The following is a 12,190-nucleotide window of genomic DNA, read 5'->3' as shown; positions in this document are numbered from 1 at the left end:
GGGATAAACCAAGTCAGAGAGCAATTTTCTTGATTACTAATCTCTGCTGCCTAGAGAAGGAGGAAATTATTTTCTGCCCTCCATGTTGATGTGTATAGAACATGTGTTCTGAGTAGCTGCTGTTTTCACTGCCTTTTTCCAGTTGAAGTGCAACATAAACTATTTTAATTAATATTGTGCCACCAAAAAGGATTGAAATAGCCAATTGAATTCTACCAAGATAGAGTCTTTTGATGAAAACATATCTTTATTGATTGTGGATGAAGAAAATCATTCTTAAAATGAAATCCAGAGAAAAATCATATCCCTCAGAGAAAATTTCTGAGTGGCAGGCTGAGATTAACATCATAAAATTGAATTTGTGCTGCAAGCCTTTGATGTAATCAGCAGCTGGAAGATGGTGTTGCCCTTGCTGTGCTCCCTCTGATTGCGGTGAATTATTGTGTGGAATGCAATAAGTGTTTCTGTGTCCCTCCTCTAAGAAATACAAACAAGGTATTACTAGGTAGTTTGCTGCTAGTTAAAATGGGTTGGATCAGTTCCAGGCCTCTTGGGCTCTCACACACCCATGAACTACAGGAGTTGAACATTTATTTATGCCCCAGAGACAGAAATTCTTGATGTCCCTAGACAGTGACTTCTTTGGTCAGTAGGAATCTGGAAGAGCAGAGACAAGAAGGATCCCCCTTGCCAAGGACTTCTTGTTTAGAGTAACCAGAGGCCAGGTATGTTAGCAAGTACCACATTTGGCTGGTTTCTGTTGGCCTGTAGGTCCAGCCAATCCCTCAGCTGTCTTTCTGGGCTGTATTTTGTGATATACACTGCATTGAAATCATCACCATAAAGAAATCTCACTTTGTGCTCTGAGTCTTGTCCCATGACTCCAGTGTTACAATGGGCTTATTTTTGTATTTCTGTGTTAAGTCCTAATGCTTGGAAAACACTCTTACCCATACATGTACTTCCACATGTGTAATGAACAGATTTTGTAGATTAAGTAGAGAAAATCTACTTAGACATTTACTTTCAGAGTAAAGAGTGATTTGGCACCTTAATCACCCCTGTGGTTGAACCAAAGTTGTTCTTGTTTTGTTTTTAAAGAAATAGGTGGACTGGCTTCTCTGTAAACAGAGTCATAAACTGAAAACAGGTAGTGATGTCATTACTGTGTACTCTCACTCAAGCCCTTTGAGAAGTGGGGTGGGCCATAGAATGAGACATGATAGATTTAGTGATATAATCCTAGTCAAGAGATTTAGGTTTACCAATCTGCTTTTCCTAATAGCACTTATGGTGGGTGTACAGACTAAATGAATCAATGCATGGGAAAGCCCCCTGCCAGTCAGTGTCTTGAATGCCCATGATTCTAGCTGCCATTCAGTAAACACCTATTGAGTTGAATTTATAACACTTTCTTAAGAATGGGAAAAAAGGGAAAGGACAATTAAGGCAGAAGGTGGAGATGTATTCTAGAATATGGGAATGTGGGAAGGTCAGGATGAGAGAAAGTGCTGTAGAGGTGAGGAAGGGGAATATTAAAAAGGAGGTAGATCTTGAATTAATTCTAGAAGGGGCTATGAATCGCAGAAACTATGTTTTTTTAAAAATTGAATATTCCAGTAAGACTAAGGTTCCTTTGGATTTTGACCCTCCAGTCACATCACTCTTCTACTCCTCTCTCGAAACCACTGTGGGATTCTGCTTTCAGAATCCTTCATGTTGTAAATCTTTTATGGCCAAGCTTCAGCGAGGACCCTGTGCTACAAGAGGATGGGTTTACAGTCTTCCCTGGAGGAGGTGTGTGTTCCTGTGTTGTAGGCAGTCAGTGAACACGGGAGTAACATGGGCATTAGGGAAGTTTCTCCAATCAGGATTTGTCTACATAGGTCCATATATTTTGGGGAGTGCCTTCCATCTGTTTATTCTGGGAGGAAATGATTGTGTCGTAATGGGAATGGACTGACTTCCACTGTCAGCTTGTGCTGAAGTTGGGAGAAGGGAAGTAGATGTCAGAGGCAGGGAAAGACAGAACTAGCCCCTGGAAAAATGCAGAATTTTTCTAAAAGAGAAACTTCCATGTGAGGGATTTGCCATAGACAGCTGTGGGAGTGAGGTGCACTTGTATCTGCGGAGGTCTTACCCCAGCCTACTCTGCATCTGTTATTTACATGCTTATAACTTGACTCACAGGTTGTGAATTCCTAGAGGTCAGGAACCTGTGCTTTATCATCTTTCATTTATTAAGTCTTTTCATAAATACCTGTTGAATGAATAAATGAATCTGTTCTTTCCTCAGGGAGCCCTATAATGTGAATGGAAAGGAAAGTTATTATACAAAAGACTCCACCCTAGCTTGTGATGGTTTGCTGGCAATCTTTGCATTCCTTGGCTTGTAGAAGAATCACCCCATCTCTGCCTTTACCTTCACATGGCTCTCTCCCTTTGGATGTCACTTTCCAAATTTCTCTGTTTTATATGGATGCTAGTCATATTGGATTGGGGTATGACCACATCTTCTTTATTAGGACTACAGGGGCCCTCTTTCCAAACAAGGTCACATTTTAAGGTATTAGAGGTTAAGACTTCAACATATGAATTTTAGAGTGGGCTCAACTCAATCTATAACAGATGGAAAGATGGTAGATTTTGTTTTACTTTTGCCAATTTGGTTCTTTTGGAGTTTTATCTTCATTTCCTCTGCTTAATTCACTTAATAGATGGAATCTACTTTAAATTATGAATAATAAAATGAAGGATTATGCATGACAAGCATTCCTTTTATCATACTACTATTTACTTAGGTGGACTTATACACAGATTCTAAGATTTAAAAAGCCTTCAGATAATGGTGGCTAATGTTTATTGAATCCTTACTACCTAATCATTGCTATGGATTATCCCACTTAACTCTCACATCAACCTTTAGAGTGATATTATTACTCATCTACATTTTATTGATGAGGATCCAATATACAGTTGTTAAGTAACCTACCCAAGGACATACAGTAGTAGAGTTGGCATTCAAATCCAGGCTGACTAACTTTAGGGCCTCTCCATTGGGTTCATGCTGTGTCTGTGCATATGCTGTGTGCATGCTGTAATAAGGTAATAAGGATGTACCTTATTATATCCAGATAAGGTAGATGTTATTCCCATTTCATGGATGACAAGAATAAAGTTTAAAATAATTAAGAACTTGCCTGGGTCACAAAGCCAGCCAGTGTATAAGATTTGGGATTTAAGCTTTAGATGTTATCTCCCTGGAGAAATCCTTCCCATGTGTGATTTCAAGCTCCACTCTGTTCTTCCCCAAACACTCTTGTATTTACCTTACAAGCACTCGTCCCTTGGTTAGTGACTCAGGATGTGCCTGTCTTCTTAGACAGTGGGGGCTCCTTGAGGTTTGTGACTGGCTTTGTCTTTCTCGTCTACATACCTAGAAATCTTGCATAGTCTCTGACATGTAGTAGATTCTTAATATTTGTTAACTATATAAGCAAAGGGCCAAGGGAAAGGGAGACCAGTTGAAGATACGAGAAGTAAGAGCTAATAAAAGGAGTAACTGAGGTGACAGAAGATGAAATTTGGGGTGAGGATAAACATATTATTATAGGAGATTAGTATGGATGTCTTAGACAAGTAAGTTGAAAATAAGGAAAAGGTATTGAATGTGGAAGTGTTGAGAGAAATCTCATGTCTAAATGTCTTGATTTTCTTGGTTAATTGTAAGGAAGGATCATCAACTAAGTGCTGGGGTGGAAGGAATTGTCTGGATAGAGGTGAAGATTTGAAAAGGTAGAGGAAAAGCCTTCACTATGGGAATGGATTAAAGACATTTCTCAGTTTGATTTTAGGTAGTACACAGCAAACATTTATGTTACTAGACAAATATTTATTTTAATGTGCATTTTGGAAAAAAAAATCTAACAAGCACATCAAATTTCTTGATTTTATGGATAGTAATGACTAAAATAATTCTAAAGGAAATTCTTATTACTTAATTTATTCTTAATAAGTTAATCATTAAAATAAAGTGAGTTAAAGAATTATATTAGGCAAATTGTTTTAGTACTCAGATAATACTGGCACATGGCAAAGAAAAATGTGACTCAAGATTGGCAACAGGTTTACATAATTTACACACACAAAAATTATTTTGTCTAAAAGCAGGAATACTTAGTTAAAACTAACCATAGGATAACTCAGTTGTAAATACTTTGTGGTCAGGGACTGTGTTTTTCTGTTCTTTGTGCTCTCTGCAGCCCAACCTACCACCTTGAATACATTTGTTCTCGATAAATATTTGTTGAATCTATTTAAGAACAGACTGGAACAGTGGTGCTTCCCATGTTTCTTTTACTAGTTGATTGCTGATCTGTTTGACAATGACTGCAAATGGAACACTACTGGCATTAATTTGGCCATGTTAGCTCTGTAATAACACAGCCTCTGGGCAAGGAGGTTTGAATCTAATGCTTTGTGAAAATTTTTTTCTCACAAGTCTGAAACAGCTATAAGCTGATGCGGAAACCCCATCTGAAGAGTGAGGGGATGTGATTCCTTGGCTGTTTTGTTTTTTACATGTTCCAGTTCATGGGTGTTTGGAGTTCATAGATTAATTTGCCTATCATTTAATTCTTTCCTTAATCCCTGAATTATTTTACCCTTGACTTTACTTGATAAGGTATTCTCTGCCAAAGACACAGGGAATACCTTACTTTCTGGAGTTTCTTAAGTAGGAGTTAACCACTCAACAATAACTTTTTTGGAGGAGGTTGTCTTTAATATTAGGGGTTAATTCTGAAATAGTCATGCTGTACTGGATAGATATGCCTTGGGCAGCGTTTGACTTTGTAGAAACCATTTTTTTACCTTCTCTAAGGAGTGATCTGATTACAATCTGTTGATAAAATAAGACCTTTTGCTTGGGGAGCATCTGCAAACAGGTTTTGGTGAACAGTGCTTCTGCCGAGACCAGCGGTGCACATACCCCTAGCTTCCCATGGACTTAGGGGGCTGCTGGCTTCCCCTCCCCCTGTGGTTAAAGTGGCTCTCACTCCGGCCTATCCTCCTACCCAGATACTTTCTCTCCAGCTTGCCTGTGCTCTTTGTTCCTTCATAAAGCTTTACTTTGCCCTCTCCCAATTTACTGTCACTTACTAGCTAGCCGTGTGGCATCAGCTGATCTACTTTACTCTGATCTCCAATCTCTGTTTTTTCTAACTTTATTAAGGTGAAATTTACGTACAGTAAACTGCACCCATTTAAAATGTACAATTTTAACACTCCAAGCTCTCTTAATCTAAACTAAAAAATTAGAAACAACACTTCCTTTGGGTTCAAGATAAAGGAAAGAATCATGAAGTAATTCATCTGTATCCCTCACACACCCATGCATGAGAGTTTTAGAAAGTAGGTAGGATACCTCTCCACTTAAGAGATGGAATTCAGAGAGGTCACACAACTCTAAGTGGCGGGTCTGAGATTCAAATCCAAATTTATTTTATCCTGAAACTTACATTACTGACCGCTACACTCTTTATACTTTCCTCACAGATGTTTACTTTGGTCAGGAGGTTATTCCCAGAATTCATGAGGACTTTATCCTTTGGGTTTTTCTGGTTGGCTGCCTTCAATCAAGAGGTTTGAGATTTGTCTCTGTTTTGAGGCTGGTAAGAGACTCCATGTCTCAGCATGTCCTTGAAGAAAGCAATTTGTGACGAGGTAAACAATTCCAGTGTCCAGTAGGCACCAGCCACAAAGCCACACTTGCATCATACTCATTACAGCCTCAGGCAAATCAGAGATTTAAAAAACTTGCTGCCAGAAAGAAGGTGAAGGTGAGTAGGATGGCTATAATAGTATGTTGTCTTTTCTTGTGCTTGCGAGGTATCTTATTTATGCAGAAAGGACCAGAAACTGTGTTAGCTCAACTTTTAATGGCAGTGGAAGCCACGTTGGAGCCTGAGTACATGAGTTTTTATTGTTTCGCTTGACTTTTTGTTTTTGTTCTTTGCTTTTTGTTTTTAATTTTTAAGAACTACCAAAATAACAAAGAATTTTCCTTAGCAGATCACTAAGACCTTCTGGAAGAGAAGTTTGGGCTGTCTCATCATAGTGTGCAGGGGGAGAGTTCTGGATGGGCTGTTAGGACACCTTGTTCTGGTTCTGGCTTGGCCACTCTCTTCCCAGTGTGCCAAGTAAACAACTTTCCTGGGCCTCCATCCCCTTATCTGCAGAGGGAGGGAGAGCTGTGATTGTGATCTTCAAGGCTCTGTTTTAACTGTAGCCTGGGGTTGTCACATTGCTAGCGGCCCTAAGATGCCTACAGGATATCTGGCTCAATTTGGATTTCAGATAAACAAAATTTTTATAAGCCTGTTTCATGTAATAAACTATTTATATATTTGGTGCAAACATGACCCAAATATTGCCTAGGATATGTTTATACTAAAAAATTATTTATCTGAAATTTAAACTTAACTTGGACATCTAGTATTTTTATTTGCTAAATTTGACAACCCTAATATGACCTGGAGTCATTAATTAAAAGGTCATCATAGACTTTAAAAGTAATAATAGCAAATTGGTGCATTTTCAAGGCCAAATGTTCTGATACATATCACAGTATTTTTAAGAAAAGAAATTATAATAATAGTATTGTAAATTTAAAGAAAGAAATCTCACACTGAGAAAGACATTGCTGGAAAGTGATAGTCACCTTTACCCATGATATAAAATTATAGTGATCCATTGCATCATTAATTCATTCATAAACATCTGCTGTGTGCCAGTTTTGAGCAAGGAATTGTGATAAGCATTTTCTTTATAGAATCACCTATCATCAACATCAATTCTCCAAGGCAATTATTTTTCCATTTTATAGATGAGAAAACTGAGGTTCAAAGAATATTTACTAGCTGTTAAGGGAGGAAAAAGGCCAAGATTTATCTAACTCTTACATTTTCCTTCCTCTTTTCTTCACAGTAATGTATATTTTGGATTAAATTAACAGAGATGGTGGTATGCTGGATACAACCTAATGATCAACCTAGAACAGAAACCTTATATTTCCATCCATTTGGGTGGAACACCAAGAGGGGAACCAGGGAACTTTGCACACAATAATAGTTCTACCAGCAGAAGATGACATTCTGGTTCTAGGAAAGTGACATCACTTTTCCTCCATTTCCTCATCAGCAAAATAAGAGTTTTAACTCCATATTCTTAAAGTTTCTTCTAGTGTCTAGTGAATTCTTGGTCAGTTTTCAAGATTAAATACAGTCAATTAAGGAATACTTACTGAATTTCAGCTATGTGGCAAGCAATGAGCTTTTCTAACAATGAAAACTTCATGTGTTTTGAATGACTAAAAACTATTTGTAAATAACAGTCTGAAATCTCTCTCATTTAGAAGCAAAATTTTGAAATTGTAAAGTTGAACAGTTTGACTTTATTAACCATAACAGGAAATCCAAACAGTATGTCAAAAATTCAATTTTGGCTTTGTTTATCTTAATTTTAATCTATATTTAAACATGTAATATTAAAATAACATGTTTAAACTTAGTATTACGCTTTTTTTCATAGTTAGGTATAAAGTAAATTTGTCTTTATATATATTTAAAATGTACTAAAACCAGCTTTATAATATGCACTTTAATAATTATTATTAGATCTAATTATTAGATTAATATAATTAATAATTTATTAGATCTAAAATAATCTTTTCCCTTAGAGTTATTTCTTCATTATTCTTTCAGAAGTAATCAAAAAATAAATGCATATGAAAGGGGTTTTGAGAGACTATATATTTTTGAAGAAAGGAACAAAAATTGATGCATAGGAAAGTTGGTGAAACATCAATTACTCTCTGTAGGTCACAACACACTCTTCCCCATGTTCACATAGCACTTAATACATGTCTAAAGCAATTGCACTTGTTACAATTAGCCACTTTGGGAAGAGCAGTAGGATATATATATATATATATGCAACTGTGTAATAAGTGAGTAATGAATTTACATAGTTTTTTTCCAAAGATTTAAAAACTGCAGTTTGTAAGCTTCTTGAAAACCATCTTCTCATCCTGAAAATCCGCTGTGATATCTGGGTAGGCTGCAGTCAAAAATTTGTGTAGAAATTATTTGAAAGTCACTTAAGAATATAGCTGTGTGTGTGTTTATATAATTTTTCAATAGCTATATTGATTATATAATAAAGTATTGATCATATTGCTTATATAAGTTACAAAATACAATATCAAAATCTAAAATGTTGTACTTGGTACTGTGACTAGATTCAAATGAGGGAAATTTATTTGCCCTTTATAACATAGTCTATAATTTTATCTCTATTTGTGGAAGTATTTATTTTTTAATGCCTTTTTTTTTCTCCAGTGAAAATGTTTCTTAAATTGCTTTTAAATAGACTAGATTTAGCAATCACTTAAAGTCCTATAAACATCTGTCCATAGTCTTGATTTAAATCTTCCAAAATATCATTCAGACACTCAGAGTTGGAATATAATAGTTATAAATTGAGGGCTGTGATAGAGGTTTGTAATCCCTTTCCAAAGACTTTAAAATTTGTCTAGACACATAATTATTTGAAACAAGACAATACATTTCTCTCAGGGACATAACTTTCTCCTCCACGTCGCAGAGCTTCCCTCTAAGTTAGAGACTCTATAATAGGTATTTTGCTTGTTTTCCTTTGAGGTTTAATTTTGATTAGAGATTTCTGGGGAATTGTACAGGGTCTCAGAAGACATAGATTTGCTCTCTCCTATTGAGAGTAAAGCACTAAGTTTCTGGGGTTACTTTTTCAATTTTGCTGCAAAAAAAAAAAAGAGAAAGAGTCTAAAAAAATGTGGCTTCTGAGATGTGCAACCTTTTAATCATTTACTCATTCTGACTATACAATTCACTGTCTTAGAATTTCAGAATTAGAGGTGATCTTAAGAGTTATGTAGACAACATTTCTAATTGTCAGCTTTCTTATAAGTGAGGGGAATTACATTAATGACCCCCAACGGTACTTCTTACCATAAATTCTAGATTTATGGAAGTTTATAATATGAGTAATATATGCATAGCTATAATGATAGCATAATATGTATATTTATACTCATGCTTTTATTTATATCATCAAATTTGTTCCTCCTAAGAATACTGGGATGATGGCAGCGCAGGCAATAGTATCCTTATTGTTATGTTGCCCTTATAATCTGGAATAAAGTTAATAAATGACAGTAGTAGACCTAGAATTAGATCTCTGAATTCCAGTTCTGTTTTTACTACATTTAGTATTTTGGATGCTTCTGGATGAATTCTGGTTGAGATATGATTTCTTGTAGCTTTGGTCTCAGTGCTTTTTTTTTTTCCTAATTTGGATGTGTTAGGAATCCTATGATTTTAACCTATGAAATGACTGATATTTGATTTTCTAAGCTCCACATGATTTTTTTTTGTTAGATACTGAAACATTTGTAAATATTTGTATGTATGGATGCTTTTACTAGATGTGTGTCTTTAGACTATAATGTGCACTTCCATTCATTTTTTTCATTAATTCAGCAAATAATTACAGAGTTCTCACCTGTCCTAACCCCTTTTCTGGGCCTTGAGAATACAGCAATAGATAAATCTCAGACAGAAGTCCCTACCTTTGGATGATTTAAAATCTAGTGAATTTGAAATTAATTTAATTTGAATAAGAATAAAGCAAAAGTGTAATGTTGAAAAAGCTTGATGGGTAACCATTGCTATTATGCAGAGGTACAGGAACTAAGATAAAAATGACAGCAACTTGCCAAATTCTACTCTGTTCCACATCGTAAACATGCTCCCATTTCACTTCACCCCCTCAACATCCTGAAGGAGGTGGTGTCACCACTCCCTTGTTAGAGGTGAGAAAACTGAAGGTCAGAGGAATTAAGTGACTCACATTTAAGTCTAACTTGAATTAAAGTTTAATACTGTAAATGAGCTCCCTCTCTTTTGGGATACAGGGCTTAAAAATAAGAAATAATTTATTCAATTCATATTTATTGTTTTCCTATGTTCAAAGTACTGTCCTTCAGGCACTGTAGGGAATGTGAAATGGCTAAGAAATGATTCCCATTTTTACAAAGAATGTAGAAGGAAGAAGCACCAAGATCAGTTTCGTTAAAAGAATACTTACCAAGTACCCACTGTGGGCCGGACACTGTATGGTCTCTCTCCTTGGGGTATTGTGTCATTTCATGAGGGGGACTTCAATGCACAGTAGATAATTTTAAGGGAAATACAAAACCAGAATAATGCAAAGTGGCTAGCTACCAGGTAGACAGTGATACAGTGATTCAAGTAAGAGAAGCTAATTTTCCAGAGTAATAGGGATATAAATAACTCACCTCAGAAATTAGTATTTTTAATATAATGCTAGTTAATCATTATAAATGCATTTCCTGAAAAATGTTCCCCAAATTTATTTCTGCTTAGCAGTCTACACAAATTTCATTGAATATAGTTTCCTAGGTAAAGTTAAAAAGGTGACAGGTGAATCCTTAGACAGAGCCATGTGCACATTGTGTATAGAGCAAAATGCCCAGTTTCCACTGGAACAGTGTGGCCAGGAAAACCTCTTTTTCTACCACTTCTTACTTTGAGAAGCACACATTAGCCAAGGCAAGAGTGGAGGTCAAAGTGCAAATGATTTTCTAATGGGAATTTTCATTGTGATGCTAGGAGTTATCGTGAAAAAACTAATACAGGGTTAGGTGCAGTGCTTCTGAGAAGCAGCATGTTAAAGTACACCCATGCAGGTTCTTCTCCCTCCCAGATTTGTCATCTTCTCTGGTATTACATTGTCTGGTTTTCACCAGAACGAGCTAGTCCCCCAAAGCACATTTTCCTGATAAATGAAAGTTATTATCTATTTAACTCTTTGCCTTAGAAATTGTTAAAACTACTACTTTCTGTGCTTCTGCCTTCTTAAACAGGGTGTATCGGGCATCTCATCATCCCTTATTTAGTCAGTCAGTGCCATGATGGGTAGTAATTATCTTGGACTGGAATACCATGGAGCCCTCAGGAGAGATGGAGTTTTGAGCTAATTTGTTCTTCCACTACAAGGCCTATGACTGTCAGATTTTGTGGCTCTAATGATAGGTTTGTGGGCTTTGGGGCTTCTTTTTCTTTGTTGTTCCTCCTTTTTTTGCTTCTTTTTCCCTCCCTATCTAATCAGTTGATTTGAATACAAGTCAGCTGTTACATGAGCTGTGTTTTACATAGGAAAATTTATCTCATATGTAGGTATTCCCTATGTATTTTTATATATAAGAATGCACCTGCTAATTCCCAAGATTTCACCCCAATATAAAATTTTTGCTGAAGTGGGTAAGTGTGTGTGTGTATCTCTGTGTGTGTGTCTGTGTAATTGAACATTATAAATAATATGTAACATATATTTTAAAATTTTGTTTTGGTGCATACACTTTTTAATGCTTTAGTACCAGAAGTCCTGAAGGGCAGATGCTTTTCATTTTCTTAGCTTTGTCAAGCCAAATGTGGGGAGTAAGCTTGGTATCTTCTGTCTTTGACATTTTTAATAAGATTACATATATACTACTAAATCACAGCAGAAACTACTCCAATTTATTTAAGGATTTAAAGCATTATTCACCCCCAATTATTGGTATTTAAGAAAATAATGCCCATTTGGGGGGGCACATTTAACTCAGTGTGTTACAAACTGTAATGCACGTATCACTATGGGTGGTATTTCAGATCATTTTGGGTGGTACACAGGCAAGCATTTTTAGAGATAATTATATAAACATTTTTACCTTTGTAACTAACACACGAAGGCAGTGATTTCATGAAAGTTAGTATTTAGAAAGATAACTAAATACAAAAATGGGTCATATAAAAAGTACTAAAAGGATAGCTGGAACATGAATATGACAGAAGTCATGATAGTCACACGTGAATCTTTGAAGACTAGGAAACACTGTTTTATGGAAGAGATGTACTTTTTAATAGCAAAGTTCAGATGTCTGTTACTTAGGTGAGGTGACATTTCTGGAGAGCAAGGATCTGCAAAGGTTTTTTCAAATTCAAGTATCTAGACAGCTCTGTTCTTCTTGAGAGGCCTAGCTGGGCTCTAAGGCAGACCAGGGCCACCCATAAGAGCAGGGTGTGCAGTG

General features: G+C 36.1%; 1 protein-coding gene across 7 annotated transcripts in view; it reads left to right on the top strand.

Annotated features, from left to right (window-relative positions):
- WDR72 (WD repeat domain 72) overlaps positions 1–12,190 on the top strand; it is a 224,652-nt gene that overhangs the window by 5,490 nt on the left and 206,972 nt on the right. Inside the window, exon 1 of one of the 7 annotated variants that reach the window (XM_057488816.1) lies at positions 648–725. The exons of 5 other annotated variants lie outside the window; for them this stretch is intronic. The gene's annotated coding sequence lies outside the window, so the exon portion shown is untranslated. Of the gene's footprint in view, positions 1–647; positions 726–5,658; positions 5,841–12,190 lie in introns of those variants that run through there. One more of the 7 variants, XM_057488815.1, reaches the window with a different exon arrangement.

Source organism: Manis pentadactyla, chromosome 11 (genome assembly GCF_030020395.1).
Source record: "Manis pentadactyla isolate mManPen7 chromosome 11, mManPen7.hap1, whole genome shotgun sequence".
Lineage (NCBI taxonomy): Eukaryota > Metazoa > Chordata > Mammalia > Pholidota > Manidae > Manis > Manis pentadactyla.
The sequence above is the reverse complement of the archived record's forward strand: the minus strand, read 5'-3'. Positions and strand labels throughout refer to the sequence as shown.